This window comes from Populus alba, chromosome 19 (assembly GCF_005239225.2).
Source record: "Populus alba chromosome 19, ASM523922v2, whole genome shotgun sequence".
Classification (NCBI taxonomy): domain Eukaryota; kingdom Viridiplantae; phylum Streptophyta; class Magnoliopsida; order Malpighiales; family Salicaceae; genus Populus; species Populus alba.
In genome coordinates this window covers 14,658,028-14,672,450 of record NC_133302.1, presented here as the reverse complement: position 1 = coordinate 14,672,450, position 14,423 = coordinate 14,658,028, and the positions used below count along the sequence as shown (strand labels likewise).

Genomic DNA, 14,423 nt, shown 5'->3' with positions numbered 1-14,423 from the left:
GGATGGGAAAGCAGCAAATGTGAAGCTGAGGCATAGGTAGCAATTCAGTTGATGGGTCTTCTTTAACGGAATCTATTGACTAAAAAAAAGCTATGGCTCCTGAAAAACTCGCTGAGTTGTGGGCTCTTGATCCTAACAAGCCAAAAGGTACTTTGTTTTTGCTTTATGTACATGTTTTGCCTTGAATCAATCATTAAATAATTCTGTTTATTTGCTTACCCCCACCCCTCCCCCCCCACCTGCCCTTCGAATTTTATCTTATCTCGTCGAATCAGGGCGCTTGTAGTTTATGGCCAACTTTCTTCCTTTCTTCTAGAGAAAGCAATGCTCATGTGGAGAGCATAAAATGTTGCAACCAAGCTGCTTAATTTTTCTTTTTATTTTTTTATTTTTTTTATAATAAAAAATAAACCTTCCAAATCGCTAACATAAAGGGAAGCAGTATGAAAGGAGCTCAAAGCTCTTGATATCAAGGTGGGTTTGGTTGGGATTGAGGTTTAGTTGATGTAGCTTACTAATTGATGGATCATGTAGTTTTGGAAGTATATGAGAATTCAGTGCATGCATGGGCCGCTCTATGCATTCAGTCAATGGATTCCGAAACTTATTACTGATGGGGATGTTGGTTTTGACATTATCAGGCCCTCGGGAAGCCTACAGTGGATGAGTTTTTTTTAACATTTCTTAGGTTACTGCTTTTGCTGAATATTAGCACTTTGACTTTACAGCGATGAGCTAGGAAACTATCGAAAGCTTTTCATGGTATTTTATTTTTATTAATTTATCTCAAATTATCTATTTTTTGAAGTATATTATGTAGCCTGTCCATGATACTCTAAAGAGTGATTCTTTATTAATCATGGAATTGCTTTTGATTGATCTGATTTACATGCAGATGAATAAAAAAGTATAAATTCTATAAGTTTCCTCTGAACAGTTATCTAGGATTATGGCCAATAGGCAGTCTGCTGCTCGCTTGAAAGAGAGGAAAGCCCGATATCATATGTATCCGAACTTGAAAGAAAAGAGCATACCAACTTACACCATTCTAGGTTTGGCAATGATGCACAGATATTGTATGCTTTGAAGGCTATGAATAAGAGTTTCTAAGTCTCTAAACTGCCATTAATTTTTGGTCTTGTGCTCTCATTTCAGAGGGATACATCAAGTCTGACTACTGAGAACTCAGAGCTTAAGCTTCGATTACAAGCTATGGAACAACAGGCTGAATTACATGACGGTATGCTTTTACGTTGCTCTGCTTTAATTGCCAATCCCTTCTCTATTGTTGGATGCATCTTTCTTGGAAAGTTCTTAGTAGACAATTTAGCATTTTATGCAGTGGAGGCTGTTATGCTGTTCTGGTGTAACACATGCTTCCAAAAAATGGAGCTACGTGTAACTCCAAAGCATACGTTTTCCCAAATAATGATTGTCATTCAACTTGTCATTACCAATTATAATGGCGTTTCTAGCAGGCATTTCATCAACTTGATTCACTATCTGTAATGTTTGCTCTTTAGATATCACTAACATACTAGATGTACTTTCTAGCTTAGATTTTATGGTCTATATCCACCAATATGCAATGAGATGTAAAGTCAACCGACTTCACTTTTTTCTTTTTTGTCGGGTATCATTGTTCTCTGGTTATTATCTTTCATTTGAGATATAGAACAGGAAGCATCTTGACTGTGTTTTTGGTTGTATGACTCTGACATATAGCTCTGATTGAAGCATTGAAGAAGGAAATAAAGAGACTCAAGTGTGCTACCGGACTCTAAACTCGTTAACAGAATCTGTAGCGGGCAAAGGAGTCAGATCGACCTTTCTTATTTCTCCGCCTGAGTGAGTGGTTATGCTTTCATCTGTCTCATTTGAGGATGCCTTTGTTCTACCTCTTGACTTGGTTGCAGATTGACATTAACAAGAGAAGAAGACCTTTCAAGCAAGTTCCTTAATCGGAAAGTCACATTACATTAGGATTGCCGTGGGATACAGAGGTAATTTTAGGACATGAAGTCACGATCCTTCTCCTGTTGGGCTTTTTTTTTAAGACACAATCGCTCTTGCTTCCCCGGTGCTCTAGCTTTGACGGATGCCCACTCATCCGGACAAGCCTTTCTATTTAGCCGTGCTTAGGTACACGGCTTAGCTGACCGTCACTAAGACAGGCTTACCAACACTCTGAGCTTGAGGAGCTCTTCGAACACCCGCCTGAGGAGGTGTCGGGGTAATTAATCAGATAGCTATAATTGGGGGATGCATCATATTCCATATAACCATTCTCCCAGAGTCCCATGCTTTCACGTAAGCCACAACCTGGGCGAGATTCATTTTTTTATGAAACATTGTTTGAGCTGAAATGACGCCTTAAACATTCAAACCCCACAGTTTCATCTTCTCCAGTCTAACTTGTCACCTCAATAGCCAGAGATTGCTGCTTCCCCTTCTCATGCCTTGTCAGAGATGTTGCTACAGGATCCTCTCATATAGTTGCAGGGGCTTGATATCAGCAGAATTTCCGCCAGTGAAGAACTTCATTACAGAATCTCTTGAGGATTTATCTATGTTCAATTTCATATATACACTACTGGTCATCGCGATTCGTGCTCACTTCAAATCCAAATACTGTTTCTAAACCGTCGTACTTTATTCAATTCATATCCATACTCCTAAACACACTACAGGCTTTCATGCTTCCATAGCATGAAATGTTGTTGTTTTGGATGATGCCAAACCCCAGTTTCCAAATTATCTGTTCTACCCCGCTTCAAGTCAATATCCTTGGTTTCTCCATTATAGGTGTCCTCCTCGTTCCATTTGCTCGCAGCTTGTATATTTGGCAGACTTACTAGTAGAAGAGGGAGGGGAGAGCTGTGATTTGGAAAAAGAAAACACAGACAAGCAATGGGTGTGGTGTTGATTGGTCGGCTACCCATGCTCATTCCTTATATATGGGGCTTATGGAAGCTCCTGTGAGTTATCTTAGTTTGATTTTTGAATGATATTAGTGGGGTTAGTAGTTAGTACCCCTACGATGATTCATTTGTAATAATTCCCTAGGGCATTGCCCTCCTTTTGACCCAAAAAAGAAGAGAAGAAGAAGAAGAAGAAGAAATAAATGGCGGAGGGTATGCCTAAGCTGTATGAGTTGTAATCACAGGCCTTAAGGTTAGGTTTTGTTTAGACCTTTAGTTTTGGGTTCCCTTGGGTGGGTTGAGTAAGAAAATGATGAGCCTGATGTGAAATTCCTCTACTCAGGCTCTACCTATAGCTCTCTCGGATATCTATTGAGCAATCCATCCCGTTATCAGGTTTAGAAGCAACCCTAGAGGACGAGTGAAGTTATATTATTTTGTAATGCGGTTGATGCTATTTTTGTAAAAATATTTTTTAATTAAATACATTTATAAACTTTTTCATATTATCATATCATTAAAATCATGAAAAATATTTAAAAAAATATTAATTTGATATTTTTTTTTAAGGGAATGAAATTTGAAAAAAGGAGGTTAATCTGCATGATTATAGGAAAAAAAAAAAAAGGAAATTACCATTGAATTCACTTTTCACAGCTAAAAGAACAATACGTTTTATAAAATTATTTTCTTTGACTATTATATTTGTTTTTTTACTCTTAATCCCAAAAAAATTCAATTCCTTGTACATTTTCTAAAAAAATCCCTTAAAACATGAATTATCGATTAAAAGCTTTAAAAGCTTTTTCCTTTTCATTTTTTTCATAGGAAGTAAAATGCTCTTAGAACAGAAAATGAATTATTACCTCAATAATCATAAGAAATCATATTTAAGAATGAACATTTTACATACATACATATATGTGCGTGTGTTACTAAATAATTTAAGCTGACACGATAAATTTGTTGAATAGATTAATTGTACTATTACTGTTATACATTTTTAGGGTGGTGGTATGAAGCTTTCTTTTAGTTAAAAATAATGATCTTATTGCATCATAATAGTTCTCATACCCATTTCAAAGTTATCAGGTTTAAGTCCTTCATCATGGGTTTGTTAGTTCAATTCAAGAATCAAAGAATCAACCTTTGTCTAACAAAAGATGACATGGTTTTGAAAAAATAATAATAAAAAAAAACAAAATGATATTATTTTAAAAAAATTAAAGTATTTCATCGAGTTGACATGATTGTGTTTCACCTGGATTTTTTGGGACATGGATTGACCTACTAGGTCTTTTATTCTTGATTTTTTTATTATAAGTTTAGTTAAGGGTAGTGACATAATTTACCATTAAAATAATAATTTTTATTTAAAATGTTCCTAGCACTTGTAGATCACGCGCCAGCATGTTAGTGACACCACACACTTTGGGTGGTGTTTACAAGAGTTTTCAAAGATCAAAAATTGGCTTCCAACATCTTAGTTTATTCTTCACTAGTGTATAGTCGATGATCCTTTTTCTTTATTTTATTTTTCTCTCCTACCCAGCTAAATTCACTGTGACCCTCATTGTTATTATTATTTCAAATTTATACATTTTAGTTTTGATTATTGTTTTTTAGTCATTTTCTTTTTTGTTGAAGTTTTGTTTGTTTTTAATTTAACTATTGAATGATAATAATAATAATAATAATAATAATAATAATAATAATAATAATAATAATAATAATAATAATAATAATAGTGATATGAGAGAAAAGAAGAAGAAAAATAGTGATGAGGATGATAAAAATACTAATAATAATTATTGTGATGATAATGATAATGACAATAATAATAGCAGCAACAACAACAACAACAATAATAGTAATGATGATTGTGGTAATAGTTATTAAGATAATAATAATAATAATATTAATAGTAATGCTACTATTACTTATTAATAATAGCAATGATAGTGATTTTGATTTATTTTTTTTGAATTGTTATCTTTTTTAAAAAAAATTGTTTGATTAAATTCTTTTTTAATTTCATCCTTTAATATTTAATATTTTTGGATTTGGACTTCATGATTTTTCTAGATTAGATGCTTCAAATTTGATGATTCTAGTTACAAATTTAAAAAAGTTAACATATTTTTTAAAAAATGCTTTATAATTCTTTTTATTTTTAATCAAGTTATTCCAGTCACATAATATAAATTGCGAGTTTGACGGAATATCCCGTATTGTCTTAACATTAATTAGTGTTTTTTACATATTTGACATAAACAATTTTTTATATTTTTTTAATATTTTTAGTACTTGAACATAAAAAAGTAGTTTAACTCCGCGAAGAGCACGGTGACTATTTTTTTGTTAAAAAAAAACTAAGTCTTGGGATAGACATATGGAATTGGTGAAAGGTTCCAAGTTACTTTTCTTGGACATGTAAGGAAAGAGAATTCTCTTAATATGAAAGTAAAATATAGATTTATGTTCTTAATTAAGGGAAAGTTTTCAAGTGTTTGTTGCGTGACCATTTTCTTGAGATTGTCCAGGGTAAAAGTCATTTTTTGTTGGAATCAGGATAGAAGAGAGTTTTAGTATTGGAAGAGCTGTCTTGCCTATGTTCTTTTAGGATGATGATGCTGCCTATAAAGGATTTGATATGGTAAAGAGATCATGTGGGATAAAAATAGGGTTATGTAAAGAGAACATCAGTTTGCTCTTGTTAGAGAATAATATATATCATATACTGGAACCTTACTGAACAGTTTAAGTTATTGGGTTGAGATGGTTCTTTGACATGGTATCAGAGTCTTATGATCAAATGGTCACGAGTTTGAATCTCACTATCCTTATTTATTTGATAAAAATCAAGCACAAGGTAATGTGAGCTTATACAAGTTTCAAGTCCAAAGAGCTTTCACTTAAAGAGATATGTTAGAGAATAATATAAATTATATACTGGAATCTCACCTAACAATTTAAACTATTAAATTAAGATGGTTTCTTCACAGCTCTCAACAAGATTTATGGTGAGGAACAAAAGGAACATGATGTTATCCGTTCAAGTCTCAAGAATAAGCTATGATGATAGCGCAGTGTGTGCATATAACTAGTTGTCACCTTGTAAGGGCCAGCGGGGCCCTAAGCTCTCAATCTGCCATTAAAATTCACATGGGAGGGAGTGGACACTGAGTTTGAACTGCACCGTGCATGTTGGAAACCTTAATGGGGCTGTCTGTGGATGCTCCGAGCTGTGACCGTGTCGGAAAGAGATTGTTCAAGGCCCCCTCGGCAAGGTCCAGAGGGAACTACGTACAAGACAATCCCTTGTGAAGGACACTTGCTCGAAAAAACTGAAACCATGCACTCTTCTCATCACTTTTCAAAGGAAGAAAAACGGCTCATTCTTGATAATGCTTGTCTGCCACGTCAATCCATTCATTCATTAAATAAGAAATAATGATTGTTCATATCCAGTTACAAGGCAATTATCTAGTTCTTCCCTTTCTTTCTTTATTTTATTTTGTAAATAGTCCATGCTAGTTAAGTTTAGTGAATATACAAGCATCCAGTTAAATAAATTAATAATTATTTATGTAAAAAAAAAATTATTAACAATAACCAAAAAATAAATAAAAAAATTAAGAGATAAATATAAATCAAGATTTTAATCACATAAAATGAGACATTAACTTGATTATATTTACTAAACTTATTTATTTAAATCAATAAAAGATAAATTCATACCCTAAAAAATTATTGACTTAAAAGATAACTACAAATGAAACTTACTGAATAAATTTACACTATAAAAAATATTATGCAAGGTTGAACACATCAACAATATTATTTAAAAATAAATATTTTTTATTTTAAAAAATAAACCTTGTTTGTATAAAATAAATAAAAATTATAGCTAAATTAGAATAATATCTTGAAAAAAAAATAAAACAGAACAATATATATATATATAATATATATATATATATATATATATATATATATATATATATATATTAAAAAAAATCATGTTAAACTCGTGACCTAGATTATCGCACAATCATGCACAACAGAAATTTCATGGGTAAGGAACTAGCTGTGACTAGGACATGTATTAACACCTCTAGCGCAACCTACCTAAAGTAGGCTACATTATGTGGTATAGATATGATTTAAAAATTTTGATGGGTTTTCTAACCGATGATCTGTCTATGGCATAAAAAAATATATATATTCTTATGAATAAATCTAGCATTTTTGAATTTATCATGGGCTCGTATACCCAAATAAATTCGTATTGAAAGACTTCATATTATTTTCATAATAGAGTTTACCTATCCTAGTCTCCTAGAAGATAAAATGGTTTTCCACAACTAGTATATTATAGTGAAAAAATAACTCCAATTAAAATTGATGAATATTTAGAATAATTTTGAAAATTTTATTGTTAATTTCTGATATTTAAATATCAACGTACTTGCAGATCCAACATTTATATTAGAATATTAACAACTAATTCTCGTGAATTAAAAATTTTAAGGGTTATTAAAATATTGACAAAATCCTTAAAGAATTTTAAAAACTTGTTGTAACTTCAAAAAAACAAGAGAAAAAAAAAAACAATACTGGTATTTTTTAAAATAGTGCTAAAATTTTTCTTTTCTTTTCTTATAAAAATAAAAATTTATATAAGAATTGGGTTGTATGCAATAGAAAAAAATCATTTTTTTCATTTTACTATTTTAGTTTTTTTAGTTTTTTATATTTTTTATAAGGCTATGTTAGAAAAATCTATTTTTTTTTTCTTTTAGAAAAAACTACCAAAAACAAGCATAAGGAAACACCTCCTTAAACCAGAAATGTTTTTATAAAAAAAATGGCAAACCAAATAAAATTTTAAATATCTAATTTGATTTTGACCCGACCAAATTAATCCAAAAAAATAAATAAAAAAAAACAAATAACCAAAACCAAAACTTAAACATAAGATTAAGCTTATCCAAGTCAAAAAAATTACCTAATTCAGTAAACACCGTGCCCTTAACATTATTATTAGACAAAATTAGGATACCAAAACAAGACGAGTCACACTAATTCAAACCCAAATCTATCTTAAACTTTCTCGACCACCAAACACAAAACAAGAAGCAATTAAACCAACATTAATCCCAATCCAATCATACATTCTTCCAGGGAATTTCAAGAATTGAAAACAGTACGTAGTTACTCAAATCACCTTGCTTGGCCTTGAGACCATTGTCATGCTACTTAATCAGCTCCTTCACTGATACCAACATGAGAGCACTCTAAAACAATGTATAAATTAAGTAGTTTCTCTTGACTGGTTATGTTTTGAAAACATCATAGTCAACACTGTGCAGCTTCTCCAAGATTATTTATCAGCTATCGTTTCCTTAACCAGCTCTTACCACTGCACGAAACAGCGTGTCATCTTGTTTCCCTATCAACTGTTTTTTCATCTTCCTCTACCGGAAAATTTGCTACCTCACTGGAGGTTCCATTTCATAAAATAATAATAATAATAATAATAATAATAATAAATTATATGTTCAAAAACAAGAAACCCCTTTCTCTATTCCGTCTTCTAGCCTTTCAATTTTTGAGAGAAATGAGGGATTTTCCCCCCCGCGACATGTCACAAAGAAAAAAATTAAGAAAAGATAACCAAATTTCTAAAGGGAATTGAATAAGCTTTGCACTATTTCCTTTTAATGGAACAAAAATTACTTCTTTAGAACAATACTAAACATGATAAAAATTGATTTTTATATTATCTAAAGCTGCATCAGATAACTTTATAATAAAATTATTATGCCTAATCTATTGTTATTTATCATACCAAACGCTTTCTAATAAAGTCTATAATGTCCCTTTTATAGATTTCTAAGTTTAAGATCACTAAAATTAACCTTGTATACTTTCACTTTATCAAAGTTAAAGTGATTTAGTCTTTATGTTGTGCAAAGCTATAAAATCAAAATAATGTATTCGAAACTAAATAATTCAATTTCTGAATATTAATTCACAAATTACTATACCAATAATCAAAATGGCAAGTAACAAATTAATGAGATTGAGGTTAATTATATATAATTTCTAATCAATGATTATAAAGTAATATAGAAATAGAGGATAAGATTTACATTTATAGAATTAGGGTTGTGTAGACGAATTGGAACCCTACCAGACATGATTCTTAATGTGAATATTTTGCCTTGAATGATTCAACTTAATTAGCTCAAACAAGAACCAAATAAAATAATGAAACAACTCCATAGCACCCTACTTGCTTATATGTCCCAAGCTATTACCTACAAGATTATAATATATGAAACTACATCCTAGGTTCTACAACTTAGAAGGTGTTCGGGGTGTTGTAGCGATCGTTTTTTTAAAGTGCTTTTTATTTCAAAATATATTAAAATAATATTTTTAAAAAAATTATTTTTTATATCAACACATCAAAATGATTTGAAAAAAAAATATAAAAAACATATTAATTTAAAATAAAAACAAATTAAAAAATTATTTTTTTCAAAAAACACTTTCCATTAATCCATCCCCACTAACTAAAGTTAATTGACACGACCAAAAGCTTGATGTCTTCTCCCAAGTGCAGGAGTATCGAAGTAATAAATAACCCGGCAAGACCGGGGTCGAACTACAAAGAGGTTAATTGTATAAATTATAAATAACAATACAACAATAATAACAACAACAATAATAACAATAATAGTAATAATAATAATATTAATGGTAGTAATAATAATAATAATAATACTCAGTACGTGGCGTTGTTATACCTGAGAATGATATAAAAGATCGGGTCACAGGTTTCCAGCCTATATACTGAGTTTATAAAAAGATCAAAAAGATATATTATATAATATAAATAGATTTCTGATGCGAATGAACAGTGGAGATCAGCTCCATTGTTAATGGGCCGGACCCGAACATAAATGCAACGAACCGGGTCCGACCAAACCTAAATGCATTGAACTGGATGTGACCTAGTAAAATAAAAAAAAATCTAAATTTTTTTTCTCAATATTGTGTTTTATTTGAAAAACTAATGTTTAACATGATTCAATGACACCAAGTCATAACATCTGAAGGAGATCGTATAATGGCGTAGCATTTATAGAATTTTATCGCAATCCTAATTTTATTCCTAATGATATTTTACCTTATGTTGTTGCAACGCTCAGGAAATCATGGAAATTGTAGTTCTTATTGAATAGATTTCATACATGATGAAATTGAACATAGTTTAATCTGACAATAAAAATACTTTATATAAAGTATTGTTTATTTCATGATGTAATAACAGTAGTTAAATTGTTAATATTTCAATTAAAAATCATCAATATTAATATATGTTTTTTTTTAATTATTTTATAACCTCAATTTGAAAAGCATTTTTTAACCAAACACATTAAATTACTTTTTGTTCAACCTCAATTTCAATCACAGTTTTAACCAAACATATATTTTTTCAAACTAATCTCAACTAAAAGTACCTTTTATAAAATAACTTTTTTTCAAACCACAACCACAACCATAACCGCTACCATAATACCAAACACACTCGTACCTATGAAGAGAAATCATGGCCAAACAAAGCTTGAGGTCTTTTTATTGTTTTCTATCTCCTTTTCCCTCACCTCTACTCGTAGTTTACTGGACTTGTATGCAATAGAATGATCAAAGGTGATTTTCTTACCGCAGGCAACATATATCCTGTTAGCAAGTTACATGAGATTAGAGAAAAAGGCACCGAACATAACTAACTAGTTGTCACCTTGTGAGGGCCAGCGGGGCCCTAAGCTCTCAATCCGCCATTAAAACTCACATGGGAGGGAGCGGACACCGAGTTTGAAGTGCACCATGCATGCTGGAAACTCTTAATGGGGCTGTCTGTGGATGCTCCGAGCTGTGACCGAGTTGGAAAGAGACTGTTCAATGCCCCCTGGGCATGGTCCAGAGGGAACTACGTACAAGACAATCCCTTGTGAAGGACGTTTCCGGTCCCAACCAACAGCAACATTAGCCCCTTTTTGTGAATAATCGCACACCAATCCAGTTATTAGAGCTGTTCTGATTTCCCTCTTTGCTGCTTCAGGATCCCTAGTTGTTATTAAGCTGCTGGTGGACACTTGCTCGAAAAAACTGAAACCATGCACTTTTCCATATCAGTTTTCCAAGGAAAATAAACGGCTCATTGCCTTCTTTTTTCTTTTTATTTTAACGTGAATATTCGGATAGTTATCTCGATTAATTATACGAATTCTGAAATTAATGATTATATAAATCTTTAATGGTCCTGAGATTTATATAACTTAAATTAATAATCTCTAGAATCTGATCAATTGAGCTTCATTTACTTCTCATTTTTTTTTTATTTGTTAATGTAGGTGTCCAGATCAATTTGCGCATACCTCAATTAATTCAACGGGTCTTAAAATTAACTATCATATAAATTTCTAGTAATAATTATATTAGCAACCACAAAACTCAAATATGAAACCACAAATTTCAAGTTTTTTATCACGAGAACACCTTCAGTATGGTTATTTACCCCTGTCCTTGATGATGCTGGTATGACACATCAATCCATTTATTCATTAAATTAATAAGAAATAATGATTGTTCATGTCCAGTTCCAAGGCAATGTTCTAGTGTGTCCTTCCTTTCTTTACTTTATCTTGTAGAGGGTCCCTGCGACTAGGTCATGGCGGAATAGAGTAGTAATCGTTGACAATAGATGTAAACATTAAAATTTGCAACTCTAATGAAAAAAAAAATACAACGTTTTTATATATAATAGTAAATAAAACTGCGAAGAGGCATAAGAAAATGAAAATATATGGTTCATACCACGTCCTATTATTTTAAAGATTACAAATTTATAATAAAAAATTATAGCGGTGACTATTGATAGAGTATTGTCGTAATCTTTGACAACGGTTGTATTCTTTGAAATTTATAATTCTAATAATAAATACATTAATTTTGGATATAAGGGATGTGATTATTCATAAAATAACATGAAAATTTGAGGAGGTGTGATTATTAAATATAATTAGTTTAAAGAATGTGATTAAGAGATTCTTTTCTTTACAAATGTGTAATACAATTTTTGTTATATATTTCCATATAATAATAAAATTATCTTGTACACAGATTGGAGGTAAACGACTAGTAATTAATAAATTGTATCCGATTGAGTTTTTTTTCTATGCAAAATATCGTTTTTTCATTATGGAAAATATCAATTTTTGTTATATATTTCCATGTAGCTACCAAATTATCAAGAAATCATTGAGAAAAAAGTTACAATTGTTGTTATTTTATTTTTTTATTCCCACTCAAGAAATGAGAATATATATATATATATATATATATATATATATATATATATATATATATATATAGTAATAATATTAGGAGCAAGAAAAGGATGTTGAAATGTCCGTATAATAGCTAGAAATTTGTTGAGAATGTTCAAAATACAAGAATTGAAATTAACAATATATTTTTGACTGATGAAAACCTAATTAACAAAAAATATTCAAGTTGAGAAAAAAAAGTTCAAAATCAAAAATTTATGAACCTAATTAAAGCATGTTTTTTTTATAAAAAAAACGTTTAAGTTCCTTCCCGTATATGTTATTGAAGAAAGAAAGGAAATGAGTTGCTAAAATTAAAATATAATATTTCATTTTTCATGGAAATGTAACACTCACTATTAATGAATTAAAATACTATATTTCATTACTCATGGAAAATGTAAACCTTACTATTTATGAATTAAAATAGTATTTTAAAAGGAATGAAAGAAAATTAGAATGTGCGAAGAGTACTTAATGAGTACAGGAACACATTGATAGGCATAAGTTCAAGAAGTTAGCTTGAAAGGATAAAGGTGCGCTCCTCCTTGATTAGAGCCATAATCCCAATCATGAAAGCTATTTCAGAGCTCCACTACATATTGGCGACAACAAATGGGGTAGATGCTATTTTCAAGATCAAAATTAATTTTAAAGATCAAATTTATAGCCATTTTAAAGATTCAACTCACATATTTTTTTCTAAATATTGCTCTTGTTCTTGAATAATATCTTTTTCATTTATCATATTTCTTATTTCTACATGCATTTTCATTATTTTTATAATCATTGCTTATTTTTATCCTTGGTTGTTTGGGATTGATTATTTAAACAACATAAGACCATGATTGTTCGCTATCTTTAAATTAAAATTACAAATTCAAGAGTTTCTTCTAATAACTTATTATTTTGTTTATAGCATATAAAAAAATTATAATAAAATACCATAGCGAATAAAATATTTATGGATATAGCATACTTTAACGAGTTCTAAATGACATCTATAACTTGTAATTCCAAACAAAATTAAATACCCCCATTTTCTCTCTCTCTCGCCACCATGAAACACACCCAAAACACCACAAGATCACCCCCCCTCTCTCTTTCTCTCTCTGTCTCTCTCTCTCTCACCTTCCATCATAGATCATGCCATTTCAGACCAAAAACTACAACCACTGGTCATAACCATTACTCAAATTCTATATTTCAAGGTATATTCAACACTTCTCCTTTACCAATTTGATGTTGGTTAATTGTTGATTTAAAAATGTTAGGGTATAGAATTAGGGATTTAAACAAAAAAAAAATATGGTTTTTTTTTATAATTATGTTAATTAATATAATTTGAGTTGATAATTATGTTATTTTGTAAAAAAGTCAATGATTTTGGGTTGTTGTTGATTATGAATTAAAGTTAAATTAAGGATTATATCGAATTATATATTCACTTATAATGGAGGAAGCCATGAGTTTCAAATTGCTACATTAGATATATCTTTTAATGAGCTATCTAAAATGTTATGTAATCAACTTGATTGAAATATGTTTGAAATAAAAGTCAAACTAACATGAAAGATGTTGCAAATTAGGGTTAGTCAAGCTCGTTATATAGGTATATCCATATGTTGTGATGTATGTGTGAATTCAATGTATGGGTTTGCAAGCATTAATAGGATTAATATGTTAGACGTAGGTGATTAAACTCTAATATGAGCTCACCCGAGGGCCATGTAATAGTTAGAGGATCACACAAGCATCACGAGTAATTGGTCCATCTAGATTAGGTGGTAGTGCAAAGAAACAAACATTGGCATAAGAAAATGTTAATATGGAACCAGGATCTATATGATATAAGATTCATCATTCAACTAAAACTTATATTTAGTTGTAATGCATATAATAACCAAAATATAAATGATATTTACATGGAGGATATCACAAGATATTTAATTCATAGGAGATCTCAAAATTAAAAGGATCACACATGTCAAAACCCATTTATTTTGCAACGACATCATCAAATTAACTTAGATCTCGTTGTTGAGGTAATGTTGACAATTGTAAAAATAGATATAATAAGTACAATTGTTACATCAAT

General features: G+C 30.5%; 1 long non-coding RNA gene across 1 annotated transcript; it reads left to right on the top strand.

The window, feature by feature from the left end:
- The first annotated feature begins 678 nt into the window (after positions 1-678).
- LOC118034702 (uncharacterized) lies at positions 679-3,366 on the top strand. The gene is made up of 3 exons (XR_004685069.2): positions 679-1,052; positions 1,156-1,240; positions 1,726-3,366. It is a non-coding gene; the product is annotated as an uncharacterized lncRNA (long non-coding RNA).
- The last annotated feature ends 11,057 nt before the right edge of the window (positions 3,367-14,423 follow it).